Raw genomic sequence first — 21925 nt, forward strand, 5'->3', positions numbered from 1 at the left:
CAGCTCCGCCGGGCACCGCCTCCTCGGGAGTCAGCGTGGCCCGGGATTGGCCGGAGCGGAGGGGCGGGGCCGCTCTCGCCAAAGCCCGCCGCGGAGCTCCGGCTGAGGCGTGGGAACGCGGCCGCGCATCTGGGGCCCGGGAGCAGAGCGCGGGTGGAGAGAGGCGGCGGCGAGCGGGAGCGCGAAGTCGCTAACTCTAGATAGGGAAGCGCGCGGACGTGGGCACAGGCGCGGGCGCGGGCGCGGGCGCGGGCGCGGCGGGGGCGGGGGCGGGCTGGCGAGGGGCGGGCTCTGGGCCTCGGGTTTTGGCGCTCCTCCGCACCCAGCAGTCTGCCGGTGAAGTTTCAGCCCTGTGTTTAAAGAATAACCCCAAGCGCGTGGCTGAGTGTGAGCGAGCGTGTGTGACGTCGGGAGGCGCCGTGGCTTAACCGAACCGCCCCACTCGGCTGTCCCTTGTCTGGACCAAAACTGCTGACTGACTGACCCTGGCGGTCACATTTGCCCTCTGGGGTTTTCGAAAACCCTAAATCAAAGTTGCTTTTCTCTTTGGCAACTCCCAAGGCTACTTCCGCGGCCTCTGGGCTGTGAACAGATAAGGACGCAAGTTTCCCCGACCAGGTACTTGACAGCTGGCGGTCGGAGGGTCTGAGAGACCGGCCACCAAACGATTTTCTAATTGCACCTAATCAGTTCTTTCCATTTGGCCACTGAGGCTGTGGATAATAGATCCCGTTGAGTAGACCGTGGGCTGGAGTTGTGTCTACTCTGGTGGCAGGAAGGACTAGAGCAATGATGCGGGTATTTCAGGACACAATTTTAGGAGTTTTTCAAGTTCGAGTTTTTCGGGCTTGGATTATCCAGATAATTGCAATTCACACTCCCTGGCTTGGGTAATCGCAGCGGTAGAGTTAAGTAGAATCCCGGACGTGAAAAAAAAAATCGCGCTTGGAAATTAATTTGTTTTCTAAAAGACGAATGCGTGTCCAGTCTTTAGTGCATTGGACAGCGTGGGTTGTATAAAACTCTAGATGTGCTTGTAAAACATGTTTTCAAGCTGCTCTTTCCATCTGCTCTGAGGTAGTTGTTTGAACCCGCTACGCAGTTGTGTCTATGCGAGGGCAGCGGGAGGCGGTGGGCCCGCCGGGGCGCCGCGGTACCGGGAGGCGGGCGCCGGGTTGGTCGGGGTTGAGCTCGAGACTCCACTCGTTGCGCCGGGACAGCTCGGTGTTTAGGGCAGAAAAGCCTCTGAGACAGAGGCGTCAATCAGTCGCCACAGCCCTACGCCACGACGGAGTCTTACTTTTCTGGGGATCTGCTTAGGTCGTCCCCCTCTGACACTCCATTCTCTCCTCACACAAGACCGGCGCGGGGCGGGGAGGAGAAGAGGAAGGGATGAGACTTGAAAAGACCGGGCCCGGGCCGGGGCAGGGCAGGGGGAGAGCGGGAAGGACCTGCAGTCCGCGGGTTAAGCCCTCGTTAAACCACAAAACCCCTTCCCCACACGCCCTCGTCTCTTTTGTGCGGTCCCCACCGCGGCGCCTGCAATAACCGTGTGAACAGAAACCCGAAACGTTCCATCCTGACTTCTGAAACTTAACACCGGGCAAAACACACAGTCGTCGGGAGCCGGGCGGGGCCTGGTGGGGATGCACCCGGTCAGCTCGAGGCCGCGGGGGGCGGTGACCCCCCAGCTCGACTGTGGGCCTCCCCTCCGCGCGGGTCTCCGGGCCTTTGCTTCGCTGCAGCGCCGGCTGCCTGAGCGCGCTGCGGGGAGCCGAGCGGGCTCGCCTCCCTTCGGCTCTGACCTCCCCCGACGTCACTCGGCTCTCGGTCCTCACAGCCCGGCTAGGGAAGAGCCAGATCTGCGCGGGTCGACCGTCCCACCTCCCCGGCGGATGCGCCCGCGGCCAGTCCGCGCAGGCCACGCGGGGACACGCCGCCTCCAGCCTGGGGCGAACTCAGCCTTCACGACTTTTAGCGAAGGGTGCGCATTTTTCTGAAAGCGAATGTCTACAGATGCAATTAACCTTGGCCACGCGATCAAATTAGCGGGCGCTTCAAAACGCCGGGGACAAAACCTGAGATGATTACTGAAAAAAAATTTAAGAGTTCTTTCTCACTATCCTACTGTATTTAATTATAATAATTGCGAAGAATTACGAAGAGGGAAATGACTTGCTTGAAAAAAAGTTGCAGCTGGTTAAAGTTTTTCCATACTTGTCTCTGAAGACTTAACCACTGTACCATGCTATAAAGAAAAATGTGGCAGGGACGTTCGAAATGCACACGCGGATTTACTGTCGCTTAAAAATACTTCTTAAGCAAAGAGGGTCATATTTTAAAAACGTTTAGAACAGTGCCTGGTACGTTGGAAGCGCTCTATACGTCTGTTAAATAAACAAGAATGCGTAAGGCAAAAGACCTCGGCGTTTTGAACACGACCAAAGTAATAACATGCTAACTTATCTGCAAGATACTTGATCGCAATTAGGCAGCACGAGATGTTTCAATTAGGTCTTTTATTCCCCTCTAATATCCCATTTGCCTATGCCCTGGTCAGGCGCCTTGTCTAACACTGAAAGTGCTTCTCGGGTCAGAGGGAGAAACGGAGGAAACTCTTTAAAACGCCCCAGCATCATTAAAAACGGTGGTGGATTCTCTGGAGTGCGAGAGCGAGGTGTAGGGGTGGCGTCTGCAGAGAGAAAGAAAAGAGAATGAGAAAACCGCGGGATTTCAAGCTTCATCGCCCCTCAGCGACATCCTTTTCAGTGAAAGTTGGTTGAAGGCTTAGGAAGAACTCGGGCAGAAGAAAACATGTCCGCGCGCAGAGCAAACCACAGTTCGTTCCTTTTCAAAGATTTGTACAATGAGATAATTAGACTGAAAGATACGAAGAACTTCCCTACAAACGAAATGCCATTAGGAAAGAAAGCCCAGAAAGATCTAAACGAAATGGAGGAGGAGAGACTCAGCTGTCTTCCCGAAATTGGTCCTTTCCTCCTTGTTTTGTCCTTCTGTGATTTAACTCACTTACTGACGTGAGTGAGATGTCTTAATATAAAGTTACAGTTTTTGCACCTGTATTTTATACATCTGGCCATTTTGACCCTGCTATAGCTTGTCCCACAAAATTTGAGTTGTGTTGCATAAATTAATGAAGTGATTACTTTGCTGCATTTTAAAATGCTCCTTGCAGCATTTTTGGAAGGAAAGCAGGATTTTTTTTTTTAATTCTAGGTCTGCTTTTTTCCTCATTAGAGCACTCTGATTTTTCAAGATCAGTGGTCACACTTTGTTACTTGTTACTTCTCTGAATCCTTTGAGGTACTGCTTACAGTTACTGTAAAAAGTGTCAGCCACTCCAGTGTTTGGGTTCGTTAGAAAGTCACTAAGACATGACACCACTTTAAAAAAATGTTTTAACTGAGCTTCACAGTGAAATACAGGCAGCTCTGTTATTTAAAGACCTTTATGTTAGTCTGAAAAAGCTAAGTGCACATAGTTCATATTGAGAAGTCCAATATTTTGCCCTTTCTGAAATATAATTATTTACACAGCTTTCTCTTGCAAATGGAAGACAAGCAGGTCGCCCCAAGATGTGCTAGTCTATTTGCAATTGCTGGGGCAGGTGACATGCACGTGCGTGCGTCTGTGGGCAGCCTTGCTGGGCTGGCTTCCCTGACTACAAGGCTATTGTGAGCTGGCAACACTTTAAAGTGTGTGAGAATGCTGCACCCTGAGAGTGGAGGCCAAAGGCAAGATCCTTGTAAATTTCAATACCTTTCTCAACATCAGTCTGGCAGCAGGCAGGCCAACCTAGGGTCACTGTGCGACACACATTTGCAAGCTAGTAAAGCAAAACAAAGCAGAAAGCAAGGGGAAATTTAGGCCCACCAACCTTGAAGTCATCCATAAAAGGGAACTGCTTTACCAGTTAACAATTATCCTTGCCTGGTTACCCACAAAAAGTGCATCGTTTTTTCTTGGCTTGCCCCAATAGGTGCTACTTATTTTTTACATCAGAAGCTTCAAGGTAGGAAGTCTAAGACCCAAAGGCCCCTTTCTTGGAGATTAGAATGTTTAAATTGATCTCTGTTATTAAGGGGCAATTTATTTAAAAGCTTTTATTTCATGAGTGATGTTATTAGTACCTAGCACATGCCCAAGGAGGAAGGCTGGTTTTGTTGCAGGACACAGGAGAAGAGGGTTGTATAATTAAGTAACCAGTTTTCCATACCCCTGTAAGCAACAGTCAAAAGATAACTAAACTCACTATATTAACTTCCTCTTTGTGAGTGTTAAACTGATGTTGGCAGGCTTTTCTATTAAGGAAATTCTTTGAAATTTTCATTTTCTTGAAGTTGGTTTGATTGAGAGATTTTTTTCCCCCTCTCAGGAATACAATAAGAAATATTCGCTCCTCTCATGGAAATCATCTTTTAACTAACTTCATCCCCATCCTCTAGAATAGAATAGTGCCTGACACATAATGGATATACAATAAATGGTTTGTGAATGAATTTCTTGTCAAAATTAATGAACTCCTTGCTTCTTTCCATATATACAGAATTTAGATACATCAGAATAATAAAATGGAAATAAACAACCGTGAAGTAAAAAAAATCATGAAAAAAATTGAAAAGAATATACTTAAACATGAGCAGGAAACCATTTGCTGTGAATGGGCCCTTAGGTCACTCCTGAGCTTCCTGGCAGCCAAGTCAGAAGAAACAGAGTGAGTTTTCTAATTCTTGTAATCGGAAAAGAGGAAGCACATTATTTGTCAAAAAAGAAAAAGTTTATCCAGCTGCTGAATTCTAAACGAGCTACATGATTGCCTTTTTCACAGATTTAAAATTTTTATTTTGTTTAAAACAATTATTTTCTTTGTCTAAAATTCTTCCCCAAGTATCTACATTAATTATTGCATGAACATTCGTATTATGTATAAATGAAGACAATAGTTTATCTCCTAATAGCTGAATAAGTCATTTTCTATGCTCTCGCGATTAATAAACTGACATTAATAGGACCAGTGCCTCACATAGTTACAAAAATGTGGATTCTCCATAGGAAAATTTCTTTCAGTTTTAGAAAAAGTTAAATCAAAGATTCATGGATCTGGTTGGTTGGTATTACTTGATGAAAGTGAAAGAGACTACAGGTTTCTGAAATATCAAGTGCTATGGAAAAGTTTAAGACTAAAAGAATTTCCCAGTAGAATGCAAATGACCATGTATATATTTTTTCACACTTTTATTAGGATACTTTTATTAGATGGGTGCACATTTATGCCCTTATCTGCTTATTTTTAAATTGATAGAGACTTTATGGGGGAAAAAAAAACCCTCATAGACTGGAAATAAGAAGTTGCTAATTTTAGATTTATTGTAGAAAAATTGAAGGCTATTTTTGGACCTTCGTGCTTTGTAAACCTATTGAAGTAGTATGTTACAAGAAACAGAAAAATAGCAAGTTTGGCATCTGTTGTTTGAAGGGACAGCACAGAAGTTGTTTTTTTTTTTCTTTCTGGCTTTAGACTTCAAAATAATTTAATAATGTCATAATGTATTGGGAACATATGACTAAAATTTTTTAGAGATAGATTTTGGGTCTTAAGTAATAGCTCATTCCATATCTAGGAACTGAATAAAGAAAACAGTTCTGTGACGAACTGCAGTATTCATCAGGGCAGTGCAGTCTGTTTGGAAACAGAAAATGTCATGGTGCTTAGTAGAGAGCAGCCATGCTCGGCTGCAGCATGGAGAAGCTGTGTACTCTGCCTTGAATATGTAAGAAAGGTACATGGAAAGTACGTTTCCATAGCACTTTTAATCTGAGACTCCTAGGGCATTATTGAATCATGAATCTAAACTCACAGCACTGCAGCACTTGCCAAGGCTGGCTATCACGATTTTGCTAGAAAAACAGTCTCAACAGAGGCATTAACAGAGTCTGAAAATAGAAGACCAAGTTATGGATATAAAACAAAAAACCAATAAAACGGTGTATGTGGGTATATATGTATCTGTCTCCCTATATACAAACGGATAGATAAAAGTATCTGTATATAGACAGATATAAAAGGCATAAAATAATTAAAGGTTTTTTAATTGACATGACTTGATCGTTAGTTTATAAAAGGCTATCGTAATATCTGGCACTGACCAGTAACTCACATCACAGAGGAAAATGCTGCATTTTGTAATTAAACCACCATTTGTAACATGAGATTTACAAATTGTAAATTTTTGTGTGTATTTTCTCCACTTTTAAAAATTACATTGACTGTATTCCAGTTTATATTATTTTAGATACTGAAATATGTTATCTTTATTCTATCATCTACATTTAAAATTAGTTTCCTTATGCAATTTAAAAAATGTAGATCCTTAGAAAAGCAGACTAATAGTTGAACCTCTTGGGGCAATGTTACGTTAAAGGGTTGGGAGAGTGATTCTCTCTGGTATTCAGGTGAACAACTGAAAAATCATGTTCTCTGTACATGAACGCATGAAATATTGTTAAATTAACTAACTATATACTTGCGTGCATAGCTTCTAGTTGAAATAACAAAGGTTTGAACAAAATTTAAGATGAAAACATACTAACCATAAATTTATTTTTGTGTGTGTGTGGGAATTGGGAAAAGGATATCCATACTTTAATTTTAACAACGAAACTCTTTGTTCTTATTCAAAAATGTAGTTTGGGAACTAATACATTAGGAACATCAGAGTGGGGACTAAATAAACAGAACTGAGGGAGGAAATGATCTGAAAATAAAGCCAAAGAGATTATACACAGAAATCACTGACAGAACTATTAGTGTGTGTACTTGAAATTAATAAGGCTAACTCATTAATCATGGCTTGATTTTTTCAGTCTGTGCCTCTCAATTTGTCTGTTCTCATTTCCAGGCCACTAAGTATTGAACACCTACTTTGAGTAATGCTCTCTCTCAGTTAAGCAGTGTGAGTGATACCTGGTGAGTAAGCCTCAATTCCTGCTCTCAGGAAATAGCAGGGGAAATAACACGGCAGTCTAAACGCAAACAACTGTTACCGAGATGGGATGTAGTCAAGGCCAAAGTAAAACTGCATGCTATGGGCACAAAGAGAAAGAAGATTCATTTTTAAAGGGAGATCGAATCAGAGGCAGCGCCAAAATTTTTGTATAAGATTAGAGGTGGCAACCCTGTTGGAAGGGTGGGAGTGGCCCAAAGTCTTCAATTTCTGTTTATACGACAATCACACTATTCTTATTTAGATATTATGTTTATTGTCTTTGTATTGCTCTTAAGCATTATGAGAAGGGGAGTTTTCTAACCCCTTACCTCTCCTTTGGTGCAATCATAGGATTAAGGGAAAAAGTGAGCAGAGCCCTGAAGGATGTCCAGAATAACCACACTCACAAATACACTCTCCTGGAGAAGGACCAGCATTTGCAAAGACACCTGAAGAGTGCAGGCGGTTCTTAGGGGAAGATGGATGATCCTCTGCTGGAGTGAAGGATATGGAGGAAAGGTGGGTGGAAGGGAAAGAGTTGTCTTGGGAAATGAATTAAGCTGTAGCCAAGTCATGGTGGAGCTTGCATGCCAACCTGCATGTCTTGAAGTCATTTGAGAGTCACTGGAGGTGTTTAAGAGAAGTGACATGTTTAGAGCTATAATTCATTAGATTGATCCAGTCAAGTTTCTTCCTTGTTTTAGTTGTCACTAATATGAATGGAAAACATTATAATAGAAGAAAAATTCCAGGACAATTTGTCTTTATAAATGGAATTCTTCATCTTTGTTGCTCAGTGCAAGTCATTTAGCCACCAGAAGAGCATTGTCAGGTAAGACTGTTAACTGAGTCCTGGGGAAACTCGCTGCTTTTAATTGGGTTCCTTGGGTTTTCTTTAATATGACCCAATTTAGATGAAAGAACATGGTCACTACCTGTTTTGTGGAGTATTCACAGAATTATGCTAGGACTTGCACATCAGTATTTATAGATTTGTTTTATAATATGTCATGTCATAATTAAAATCAGCACAGTTATACTCTCAAGGATTCAGAGAACTTTCTAAAGTGAGGTTTTCATCTTCATTGACTTCAAAGTAACACATGGGACATGAACATTGCTAGCCATCTCAGATTTATCCAGATTGAAAACTTTCAGTGGAAGACTGAGTCCTGATTCCTTCTTGCTACTTTCTTGCTGAAAGAGAGAAATAGGTTACAGTTACTTTTCTACAGGGTGCCATAAATAAACATTCAAGGATGTTACAATTCAGGTGTTATTTAACAATTTTTAGACTAGTAAAATTACATCTTTCCCTGAAAGGCCTTGTTGAAATGAAAGTAACTTGCATTTAAATATTGGATATGCAATCAGTAAACGGCAATAATGTTTAATAACGAAATGCAAGACAGCCTTAAAATTGTGATTTTCTTTTAGTCACTGCATTGCAGTTGAGAATAAAACAAGGCTCCTATTAGTGAACTAAGGTTAGCAAGGTAGGGCTCTCGATGAAGTTGAATCAGAGCGGAGAGCTTGCAGTGCAGAGACTTCCCTTCAGATAATACTTCACATTCAGCTTCAATCCACTGAACAAACATCTAGTGTGCTCATTAAGAAATTCAAAAGCAATATAACAAGTGATTTTTGCCCTTGGAGAGTTTACTATCCAGAGAATACATTAATGATTTGAGTAACTGCCATTTATCAAGTGTTTGCTATGTGTCAGACACTAAGCTATCAAAGTGCTATGTGGATTAGTTTATTTAATCCTCACCAGAACCCCTTGAGGTAGGACAATCATTGTATGTATGCGTGCATGTATGTGAATTTAGATTTATTTATTTTTTTCTTCCAGTTTTATAGAGATATAATTGACATACAGCACTGTATAAGTTTAAAGTATACAGCATAATGATTCAACTTATATGCATCATGAAATTTTTGCCACAATAAGTTTAGTGAACATCCATTATCTCATATAGATACAAAATTAAAGAAACAGGAAACAAACTTTTTCCTTGTGATGAAAACTGTTAGGAACTACTCTCAACAACTTTCATGTATAATCTACAGTACTGTTAATTATATCTCTCATGTTGTACATTACATCCCTAGTTCTTATTTATCTTATAACTGGATGTTTCATTATCTTTATCGTACTGATGAGGAGCCAGACCCAGGGATGTTAAATGACTGCAGAAGGTTTTATGGGTCTTAAGGGATAGCTAGGGTCAGGTTTGACCCAGGGAATCTAATTCTGACCTAGTGCTCTTACCCAGTACTGGACTTTGCCTCTGAGAAGAATTTATGTGACACAGACACAGACTGTGCAAATCGGTAGAAGTGACACACTTTAAGAAAAATTTGTTTCCCAATGACCATTTCTAAGTGTGTTGTTTGGAATGCCAAAACATCTTCTCATAGAAATTGTGATACCTGGTGGTTAGTTTTTTGTCTACCCTCAAAAAGCCTAACTACTCCGTAACAGAGCCAGGAAAGTTTGTGGTTAAGAACATAAGCTTTAGCATCAGACACTAGGGGGGCATTCCTAGCTCTGCTACTAGTTTCATGGCCTTGAACACACTTCTTTTTCTAAACCCAGGACCTCATTCATGGGGTTAATGATACCTAATGAAAGGGTAAGGATCAAATAAAATAGTGTCAAGTGCTCTTAGAAATGTGCTTCACACAGGGAAAGAGACAGATATTATAGCTGATTAATCATGGGTCCTGAGAACAGAGGACAAACTTCCTTGTTATTTTATTTCTTTATGAAAATTAAAGCCATCTTTTATTGCTTTTATATTATAGTAGCAATACATGTTCATTGAAGAACAATTAGTAGATCATGTTAGTAATAATAACATTTAAATTGCCATTTAACCTGACAATCACAGATAATCACCATTAGTACTTTGATCATTATTCTTTCAGTTTTTGTATTTTTTCCTTTCCACAAAACATGGGATCATTTTGCCTAATAATATTTAATAACCTGATTTTAAACCTAAATATATATAAAATGAACATTTCCCTCATTTCGTTAAATAGTCTATAACATTTTTTTTCCTGATAGTGTAGTATTCTTTGGTATGGATGTGCCATAAATTCACTTAATGATTCCTTATCGTTGGACATTGAAATGTTTATAATCTTTTTTCTATTATGAACAATGCTGAAATAAACAACCTTGTAGGTTAAAAATGTATATGTGTCTTAAATTATTTTTAATCTAAATTATTAGAAATAGAATCAGGTGACCACTTTTGGTATTTCCTGCCAAATTATCTTTCATAACAGTTCGACCAATTTATATCCCTTCCAGCAATGTGTGAGAAAACTCATTTCTTGTATCATCGCTAGTTGATACATTGATAGTTGCCAACCTGATGGGTGAAATAGTATCTATCATTTTAATTTTAGTTTTTTTGATTATTAATGATATAAGATGTTTTTCATAGTCTTTTTGGTTATTTGTAGTTTTTCATGACTGTTGGTACACTTTATTATTCTCTTGAGGTAGTTGTCCTTTTATTATTGAGTTAAAAGTGCTAATTATAAATAAAGGCACAATGTTGGTCTCATATATTACAAATATACATATATAATTATTTCAGCTTCTCATTTTCTTTTAAATCTTATTTATGTACCTTTTGATGTATATGTACAGAGGTTTTTACTTGTTCATGTTTATCAGTATTTGATGTTTTTTCCCAGTTAAAAAAATTTTATTCAATCTAGAATTTATTTTGGTATATTTTATTATATAGGGATGAATTTTAATTCATTCAACAAACCTTAACTGCATGCCTACAATGTACCAGGTATGACTTTGCTTGGGGAATAATTGCTGTGTAAGGCAGGCAGAATTCCTGCCCTCAGGAGGCATTCCTCTTCAAGTGGCTCATTAGTTGATGCTCATACATTACTTTCCTCTCACTGACTTAAATTCCTCCTTTATTCCATACCAAATACATGTGTATAATCAGGTCGGTTTATAGACTTTCTACTTGATACCATTTATTTGTTTCTTTGTTTCTGTGCCAGGATCTCACTGTTTTAATGATCATAATTTTAAAATAATGCATTTTAATAAGTAGCAAGGCAAGGACTAATTTCATTCCTCTTGCTTTGTTCTTTAATTTTTTTCTTGACTTGTCCCTTCTTTTTTTTTTTTTTTACTGTTTCTTTTATTGTGGCATAACATGTATAACATGAAATCTTCCATTTGAACAATTTTTAAGTGTACAATTCAGTGGCATTAATTATATACACAGTATTGTGCAACCATCGCCACTCTTTTTCTAAAACTTTTTATCACCTCGAACAGAAACTTTGTGCCCATTAAGCAATAACTTCCTATAAACCTCCTCCCCCAGCCCCTGGTAACCTCTAATCTACTTTCTCTCTCAGTAAATTTGCCTATTCTAGATATTTTATATAAGTGGAATCATACAACATTTGTCCTTTTATGCCTGGCTTTTTTCACTTAGTATATATATATATATATATATATATATATATTTTTTTTTTTTTTTTTTTTTTTTTCTTATGTGGTACACGGGCCTCTCACTGTTGCGGCCTCTCCCGTTGCGGAGCACAGGCTCCGGAAACGCAGGCCCAGCGGCCATGGCTCACGGGCCCAGCCGCTCCGCGGCATGTGGGATCTTCCCAGACCAGGGCACGAACCCGTGTCCCCTGCATCGGCAGGCGGACTCTCAACCACTGCGCCACCAGGGAAGCCCCACTTAGTATATTTTTAAGATTCATCCATATTGTAGCATGTATCAGAACCTAATTCCTTTTTATGGCTGAATAATATTCCATTGTAGGTAATACCACACTTTGTATATCCATTCACCTGTTAGTCATGTCCTTTGTATTTATACTTCTGGAAGAACTTTAGAATAATTATGTCAAATACCTCTCCCAAATCCTCTAATGTCTTCTTAACATCCTCTCATATCCCTTTCTATGTACCTTTTATTCTATTAATCCTATCTCTCCAGGTTACTAGTACTGAATGCCTTCATACTGGCCCAAGCCTAGCACTGTACCTTGATCCTTGAACTTCCCTCAAGCTGCCCCATGCTTCAAAATTAACTACTTCCATCTTCAGTCTCCTAATAAAAATGGACAGCTCCTCGGTGCAATTGATCTCACAGAAGTATTGGGAAAACCATCTGAATTATCCCTAAATTGTGAAAGTTAGATGCCCCTTGGTGGAATGTGTATTTTAGGAAAGGGGTATTTTATCCTTTAAATGAATTTAAATGATTTGCTATTTTTTAAAAATTCCAATAGCATAACAAAGTATCTTTTAAAATTTCAGTCTACAGGAGGGTAACTTACTTCTGAGCTGAGAGCTTCTTGAGTCTGCCTGCCCATGCACAGTATCTTAAGGCATTCCTGTTTTGTCAGATACTTTCTGTGTTTTCACTGATGAACTCAATAATTTTCTTTCCTTTTGGAATTCCTACCATAGTCATGACTTTATTGACCCCAGTGATGGTAGAAGTGTTGGAGGTGGTTTATGTGTCTGATTGGCAGTGGGTAGGTATAAATCAGGTACTATTTTAAAATAGAGGCTTCCTGTAAGTAATCAAATACTAAACTGTATATTCTGGTCCATAATTCAGGGATGGAAAAGAGAAGTGAGGGCTTGCATGGTATGAGACGGCTTCACGGGTATTTCAAGAATAATTTATTTGAAAAATATATGTTTCTTCGGTTCTTTGCAAAGGTAAGGACAAGCTCCTAAAAGAAAGAAACTATTAGATTGATGGTGTTTATTAGTCCACTGCTGTACGTGTAATGGAAAGAGCAATGGCTTTGGAATCATGCAAAATTGGCTTAAGTTCCTGGCTCTGTCACATGGTAGCCTATGTTATCTCAGCCAGATTAATGTTTCCTCTAAGCCTTAGTTTCCTCAACTGTAAAATATACCTCACTGAGATGTTTTAAAGTTCAAACAAGATAAATAATGTGAAACCTCCTAGCACTATGTAGTCCATTGTATACCCTCAGTGAAGATCAATATCCTTTACCTTCCTTCCCTAAATAACAACAAAAGTAGTCTGTATGGGGGAAAGCATTTGTAGTACTGAATGTCAATCCTTCTTGGTTAATAGCTGAATAAAGATAATGTCTTAATTTTTCAAAATACCTCACCTTTCCTATGTGTAGCTTTCATTTCATGCTTCACTAAATTATGGTGCTTGCAAAGCACCTTGAACTTTTCCAGTACAGAGCACACTGTAAGCAGGATGGAATTAACATTACCCCTGGTCTATAAATTATCGTACCTACATTCTTAGTGATTGACAGGATACATGTTTATACAGTTGATGTCACCTAGGGACATATTCTTGCCTGAGTCCTACAGCAGTGTTTTGCCACCTGTAACTGTGCTGAATAAAAATGGTCCCATCTATCATTTCTGTAGCTTTTCCTCATAGAAGCAGTCTTGATAAGGATAAGAAATCCAGGACATCATAGCATCAACAATCTTTTCCTCTTCAAAGGCGTCTTTCAGACCAGGCTCTAGCAGTCCCTTACAAACATTCATTATATAAATCATCCACACTATTGCTTTGTGGGAGGTGAAGTGTTTAGTAAAAATGATCGTCTGAACACAGGTTGGCTGTGTGGGTGCAGGACAGAAATTTGGAGAGTGGAAAGTGAGTGCTCAGCATGCATTCATTGCTGATACGAAGTCAGCTGCATGCTTGGCTCATCCTGGGTACGCTTCTGCTAGCTTTTTGACTAATATATAAAATTCAGACTATTCTTTGTTAGAGAGAAATTTGTGAGTGCTATGAGCTACCTGAACACTAATGATATTAATTCTTAAGGTTAATTCTTGTACTGCATACCCAGTGGCACCCGGAGGTCTGGGGTTGAGAGGCTCCGTGTCATAGGATGAAGAAACCACCCCAGATTGAGCTCAGATGGCTCGGTCTGACTCCTGTAGGGAGGTAAATGGTAAATAAGAAATTTGGAAGCCCCTCATCAGAGTGTATCTTCGTGCTAGAGAATGATTTAGTGGAGGATTGAGCTTTAAAGTTAATACGAACAGTGTATAGGATTTTTATGAGTTATGCATATATATTAGTGTCTACACTTTTTGTTCTGTTTTATTTTGGTCATTGCTCCTAATCTGGGGCCCTCGTATCACTCATGATACACAATGGTCCTCATGAATATATTTTTTTGGCGGGGGTGGGGGCCTATTTCTAAAAGCCTAAGAGAAATCATATATGTTATTTATTTAAAATTTAATAATGCATCTTAGGCTACCAGAAATTATATTACCTATTTATTTATATCATAATGATACTTAATAGACTAATAAAAATATCAACCTAGCACAGAACCTGGTATATGTAAGTACTCAGTTAATAGTTGCTAGATGAATCAGAATTACATAAACCATTTTCCATAGTTGAAATTCTTGCTAATTTGACTCTTTGATTTTTTCTGATAAACTCATTATTTCTGCATTTGTTAAAAACATAATTTAGAACAGAAGGATTATTTTTTCTAATGAAAATCTTATACTTTCCCATAGTTATACTTGCCCAAAAACATAAGCGCTGCTGTGACCGTTTGCATGAACTACCTGTAGTGAACATCAGTTATCTTCTGGTATCCTATACACCTTTTCCCTCCTTCCTTGCAGTACTCAGATTTTCCTCGAAGAGCCACCCCTCCTCTTGTGTAGCAGCTGTTAGTTGTGCGGGATTGAACTGCCTTCAGTTCAGGAGTGGGACCTGCATTGGTGTAGACCAATCAGTTGATTGCACTGAAAATTCAATCTCAAGCAGGTTGGGAGATGTGAGTAAGAGCACATGAAACCCACCTTCCTGGGAGACTTGTTTTGGAATCATGAGGGAAGCCTGAAGATGACGTTATGAAGGAGGGCAAAACCAGGAAAATTGTAGGAAAACAGAGCCATGTTCTTGATTGAGCTACACCTGAGGCCAGTCCTAACTCTGAACTTTACTGTTATGTGAGTCTCTTTTGGTTTTTAAACTAGTTTGTAAGAGGTTGTCTGTTCTTTGTAAGGGGAAACAAGAAACAAAAAACAACCACCTTAAATGATATACAGCCTTATCTTAATTATATTATTTTACAAGTAAGCGTTAAAAAATACTAGGTTCTCCGCAAAATATGTTAACTTTTTGCTTTTAGAGAGAAGCACAATTAATTCCAAAAGCACAATAATTTTCCTCTGCCTAGAAGACAAAGATACATTTATGTATTTTAGATTAAAAAACCACTAGAAAAACAGGTTGAAGTTTATGAGAAACTCATAAATATTTTCCTTTGTTTTCTTCCACCAGTACCCAAGATGTTATGGGGTTTTGCATGGCACAATTCGTCTACTGTTACACGCACCTGAAATTTATCATTGCACCTTTTAGGCATTGTTCATTTAGAAAAAAACCCCTATTATGAAGGAGGTTGGAAAAAAAAAAAAAGTCATGTCAACAATAAGTCCATTTAGGTAACCTTTGCAGAGTTGGTGTTTTTTAATGTCAACAAGTCTTTTGCTTTATATTCTGCCTTGGTTTCCATCATTGTTCATTTCAAAAACCTCCCCAAGTCAGATTTTTCATGAAGAATCATTTAAAACAAAATATATCTGGAATTCTACTTCTCATGACCTAGTTGTATCACAAGAGGGATCAAAGAGGTTTTGTTCTGTTTCTATAATCAGCTATTTCTTTGAGAGGGCAGATTCATAAGAGTTTGAATTATGCTTAGAAATGCATACAAGGCAAGCAGCTACAAGGCATTTTAATTACCTCCCTCCACTCCAATGGAAAGAAAAAACAGGCGTAAACAGATGTCTAAGTTAAATTCAGTTTGATTCTTTTAACATAGCAAATAATTGGAGTCTTTCCTTTCTTCCTAGGCTTTTTCTTTTTTCCTGTCTTTAGTCTGTTTTCTCCCCAGCTCGTCCCTTTTATTTCCTAAGCATTCACCTTTTGCTAATGTTAAGAGAATTTCTACTTGACAAATTCTTTTCCTTGATAGACGCTATAGGACATAATATTAATACTCACAAAGGGAACAGATGGCTGCCTTTGGAATCCCCCAATTATAGTAGTACCTTGCTTAATCTGAATTGACTAATTAAAATCCTCAATTAACTGGAATTGATAATTCAGTGTACACGACCCCTACGGTGACCTCATGATATGGTGAGCTTGCTAGTGAGTATTTAGAATTATTTTCCTGCCCTTTGTTGTGAGGACATGTACCTTACCATGAAAAGGCAAGGTAATTGACTCATTTAAGGGATTTATTAAAACTCTAAGAAGATCAAACCCTAGTATCCTAGGTTTGCTACGAAATCAGAATACATATAACCTAAGTTTCCATATTTTCAACATGTACATGTGTAACTTTAGATTAATCACTGCTACTTTGAGATTTTCCATTTTTCCATTCAATTTGATGAACATTTATTAACCTTTCAAAATATTCAATATACTATGCTAACTGTCAAGGCAATAAGAAAAAAAATGTTTCCAGTTACCATTGTTGTCTAAAAAAATCACTCCAAAACTGATGGCTTAAAATAACAGCAGTCACTTTATTATGATCATAGATTCTGTGTACAGGAATTCAGGAAGGGCTTAGATGGGTGGTTACAGCATTGGGTGCCTCATATGGTTGCAGTCAGGTAGTGGTTGGAGTTAGAAGACGAGGGAGCTAGAGGAGCTGAGGACTCTATTTTCCTTCAAGCAGCTTCAGGGCCTGTCATTGTGGTCTCTCTGAGTGGGATAATTTGGGCTTCCTTACAGCATGGAGGCATCGAGGCAGTTGGATTGCTTACATGACAGCTCAGAGCAAGAGGTTAAGGTAACAAGGTAGACACTGTAACACCTTTTATGACCTGGCCTTGAAAGTCATGCAGTGCCATTGCTGCCACATTTCATTGATTACAGGTGTGTCAATAGTCCCTTCAAATTCAAGGGGAAGGGAATTAGACTTCGTATCTCTTTGAAAGAGTGGTAAGTTTCTAGAAAAGCCTGTAGGACTCGAATGTGGTCATTTTTGGAAAATATAATTTGTCATGATGAATGAGACTCAATATCTTTTCCAAAGAAGCTCATACTCTAGTGGATAGAACCACAATTCTAAAACTGTGCATTGAGGTATTCCAGGTCTCTGGAAAATTCATAGGGTAGCTGTAGGATACTTTACATTTTTGAGGGAAACAATGTGACATCTGTAAGATATCATGTGAATTACTACTATTAAGTAGCTTGGATTTAATAAGTGGAACTGTTAGGCATTTCTTTTGCCCTAGTTATGCCATGAAAAGATTACAAAGATACTAAAAGATTATAGAGGCAGAGGAAGTTTAGGAACCTCTGGGATGAAAAACAAGACATAGACATTCCAACTACAGTCTTAGCAGGCCCATAACTGACATTTGTAGGGTCTGGGGCATGATAGAAATGAAACTACTAGCTTGTTCCTTTCTTTTCCCATTACAGCATAGGATCTCCCCCTTTATATCCAAGCTCTGTACCTTCTTCCCTACTGCAATAACAGCTTCTTTTTGGCCCTAGGAGTGAGCATACCAATGGCAAATCAGCTCTCTGGAGGAAGGACCAGGGTAAGAGGCCCGTGCAGAAGCAGATTCAGTGTGGATTTAAGCAAGTAATTCTGGAGTCCCAGGTATGTGATTTAGGAAAGGAGACCAGGGCTCTGGATGAGCATGCCCCACCGGGCCCACAGACCTCCAGCCCATTTGGAGGGGCGTGGCTGGAGGGCCTTCTAAAATTCAGGATCCTGGGCAAGGCTGGGACCAAAGGAAGTACTGAGACTCAGCACAGAACCCAGCATATAACTGGTTCTCAATATATATGTGATGTATAAATTAATCCAGGGAAGATTCTGATAAGTATGATGTCAGAGGCAAATATTGGCTGCTGTGAAAACTGTAAACAAGAACCATTAATTTTGGCTAGGTATCTTGGAAAGCCTTCTGTGTGTGTTACCTTCAAGGATGAGGGATCGAAGAAGTAGGGCGTGGTGGCACAGTGGTTGGGAATCCGCTTGCCAACGCAGGGAACACGGGTTCAGTCCCTGGTCCAGGAAGATTCCACATGCCGCGGAGCAACTAAGCCCATGTCACAACTACTGAGCCTGCGCGCCGCAACTACTGAAGCCCACGCGCCGCAACTACTGAAGCCCAGGAGCCTAGAGCCCTTGCTCTGCAACAAGAGAAGCGTCCGCAATGAGAAGCTCACGCACCCCAACGAAAAGTAGCCCCCACTCACCGCAACTAGAGAAAGCCCGTGCGCAGCAACAAAGACCCAACGCAGCCAAAAATAAGTAAAAAAGAAAAGAAAAAAGAAGTAGGGGGAAGTGGGATGGGAAATCAGGAAAAGGCAGGGATTAACAAAACTGCTAGAGGCAAGCATCAAAAGAAAACTATGTTCCCTGTCAGGGTGAATCTGGATTCCGTGGCTTCCTGAAGCACATAATAATTTGAGGGGCCTTTTTCAAAAAAAGAATACAGAATTAGATACAAAAAACACACACAAATTACAATATATGAAAGTTCATAAAGTCACAAGTACAAAAAAAATCTGAAAAGAGCAATTTTTAAATTACCTGTATGCCACACCTCTATACTACTTTTTAAAAAATACTGTTTTGGCTGTATACTCTTTGCTTCTTTACTAAATATCAATTTTATGTTCTGTAGAGAGACAAGAAAGATATTTTAGTCTTGATTGAATTTTTTTTTTTTTTTTTTTTGCGGTACGCGGGCCTCTCATTGTTGTGGCCTCTCCTGTTGCGGAGCACAGGCTCCAGACGCGCAGGCCCAGCGGCCATGGCTCACGGGCCCAGCCGCTCCGCGGCATGTGGGATCTTCCTGGACCAGGGCACGAACCCACGTCCCCTGCATCGGCAGGTGGACTCTCAACCACTGCGCCACCAGGGAAGCCCCTGAATATTTTAAAAAATTATTAGTTTAAAAATTTTAGCACCATCGTTGTTAGTAATGTCATAAATTTTTACAACTGTTTTCAAATTGGGAAAACCTTTTATCATATTGTTGAACTGTGATAGACCTGCTTTCTATTTTTAATATAGTTAAAGGTTTGTTCCCTTCAAATCAAGAAATTCTGATAAATTCTGTCTCACACAATTAGCATAAACTGTGAGAAATATGGACCTTTTATCATTGTATGCACTGCTTTTTAAAATATATTCCTGACAAGAGAAAACATCTGTTTTGATAAGATCTTGATGAGAACCAAATCCTCTGTTAAAATTTTACACACTTGGTATTTGAAAGAATTTTCTATGGATTAGCTTCTGGTTCCATACATTTCAACATCATCTCTCCACCATCACATGCCGTCAGAGCTGAGCTATGAAGGAATCACTGTCTGGCCCTCACCTTTGTGTCAGGAGGCCAGGAGAGTTGACACAGTGGGCTGTAAGGAGATTCTTAGAATCTATACTCTATACTTGCATGGGGATAGCTGGTGACGACTTTCATGGGAGTATCTGTGAACCATATACATAGATGACAATGTACTGAAACTATATGTATCCCCAGCTGAATCAACCACCCCTTAATCATGTCCTCCAAAGTCACATGGCCACCCAATGTCACCTAGTAGGAGGAAATGCTGGAGTGGAAAGAGACAGTGGCCTGAACCAATTGCTGTTAAAAAATAGTTTACTTTGCACATTTTACAAAATCAGGTGCGCATGTGAACACAATGCTATGGCCCTCTCAGGACCTTAGAAAGGGCCCATGCAAATTAGGCACTTGAAGTTTAAACTTCATTCACTTAAATCCACTTCTGCTCACCATTCTCTCTATATTCGCTATAGAAGAGAAGTAGCCCAAACTGAGAAAGCGTGTTTTGTGACAGAACAGACACTGGCCTGGAATATGGACAGGAGCTTTGTCCCAGCTCTCTCAGCTCTGTTCCTTTGGGCCACGCTTTAGGATTTACTCTTGTTATCTGTTAAGTTTTGGCCCTTCCTCATCTGCAAAAGGAAGTGAGAAATTGGAATTCCAGTTATGGGACCCTTTGTGGCCCCACCTGGAAGGTAAATCATATTAAATTATGCCAATTATGTATATTTTAATCCACATTTCCATCAGTTTCCATCATGTTTCCATCAGTTAATACTGCCATTTCCATAACTCACATTAATGTCATCATTTATACAGTGATCAAGAATTTAAAAATAGTTTAACTCGACCATAGAGAGGCAGGTGTAGCACAAAGCACTCAGGAGAAGGGAGAACAAACAACGTATCATTCTGGATACCATCACTAAAAGTACATTGGAACATTTTTTTTCCAGTTTTAAAACTGTTTGTCTTTCAAGAAAATTTGCAAAAGTCACACAAGCTCCTTATAAAAACAATTCAAATGCAGAAATTTATATAGCAAAGAATAGAGATCTCATCCCCAAATTTCACTCCTGAGGAGAATTACTGCGAACAGTTTAGACAAGTGTAGCCTTCCAGAAGTGGTCTATACCCACACAGTGGTAGGATGACATTTTGAAATATTAACTGAGGGGTTTTTTCCCCCTGTATTTCCTGGTGGTCCTGGCCTTTCACCCATTCCATAAACTAGCACATTCTGCATTCACTGCCTCAGGGAAAAGATGACCCAACTGAATGCGTTTAAAAAAGGAAGTCAACAACTTTTGGGTTGCAACATTTTGAGCCCTTGTGGGAATAGAAAAAGACTTAGGGAATAAAAAGAGATTTGGAAGAACATATGGTAAATCAGAAGAAGCCTTAGAGCTTTTGAGACTAGATAAAAAAGCTATCAATTCTTGGGAGAAGAGAGAGATTTAGAGAGGAAGAAAGGACCTCTAGCTGCTTATGCAGCTTCATTCTGAAAATTAGAAAAAGGCCACATTTTGGTGAATGAATTACAGTAAAGTGCCTTGTTGAGCAGATCCTTCCCAAGGGCGGTGGCTTAGGTGGCTGACAACACTTTCATAGAAAGACAAAAGCCCTTCTTTCTTCCAGCGGCCTTGGCGTCATGCCAAGGGTCTTGACTTTCTAGATTTCATCCCTATTCATACTTAAGCAAGTACCTTTGTGCAGTGTTTAAACCATACAACCGTATGCGGCATCCTTTTTTATGGGTTCCTGGGAAAGAAGGTCCTCTGCCCTGACTCCCCAACTCAAGTGAACTTGGTAGTGGAGAGATAGGATGCAAGCAGGTTTAGTGAATCTGAAGGTAGAGAGGTTGTGCCTGCCGTCCTGGTAGACCCTCAGGCAGGGGTGGTGTCAAGGCCCCACGAAATGCCACTGTGGTGTGTCTAGACCCATTGGACTTTAGACAGTCTCTCAGAATTTCCTACAGTGTAGCATGAATGGAATGACTCTAGGGAAGGGCATGGAAGTAGCCGGGAGAGTCAGACTCAGGAAGGGGAGGATGTAGGAATGACTGGAGTGATCCTAAGATGGGTGACCGGACAGGGTGAGAATGGATCCTAGGATCCTTGATAGAGGACAAAATCAAGGACAAGATGTCTCTTCACCCATATGTTGACCCTAAATAAGCCTTCCTGGAACACAACTGCAATATCAGGAATTAATTTCTATTACCACATAAAAATAAGGTTAAAACAGAAAATAAGTTCATCATTTTAAAAAAGTTACCTTTCGGGCTTCCCTGGTGGCGCAGTGATTGAGAATCCACACGGGTTCGTGTCCCGGTCCGGGAAGATCCCCCATGCCGTGGAGCGGCTGGGCCCATGAGCCATGGCCACTGAGCCTGCTGGTACGGAGCCTGTGCTCCGCAACGGGAGAAGCCACAACAGTGAGAGGCCCGCGTACCGCCAAAAAAAAAAAAAAAAAAAAAAAATGTTACCTTTCTTGCATATTTGAATTTGTA

The 21925-nt window shown here is 40.1% G+C and overlaps 1 long non-coding RNA gene across 1 annotated transcript in view; it reads left to right on the forward strand.

The window, feature by feature from the left end:
• Positions 1-555: 555 nt before the first annotated feature.
• LOC132530364 (uncharacterized) overlaps positions 556-21925 on the forward strand; it is a 29745-nt gene continuing 8375 nt past the window's right edge. Inside the window, exons 1-3 of the long non-coding RNA XR_009543778.1 lie at positions 556-618; positions 6921-6988; positions 7359-7526. This is a non-coding gene — a long non-coding RNA (uncharacterized LOC132530364). The remainder of the gene's footprint in view (positions 619-6920; positions 6989-7358; positions 7527-21925) is intronic.

Source organism: Lagenorhynchus albirostris, chromosome 12, assembly GCF_949774975.1.
Source record: "Lagenorhynchus albirostris chromosome 12, mLagAlb1.1, whole genome shotgun sequence".
Lineage (NCBI taxonomy): Eukaryota > Metazoa > Chordata > Mammalia > Artiodactyla > Delphinidae > Lagenorhynchus > Lagenorhynchus albirostris.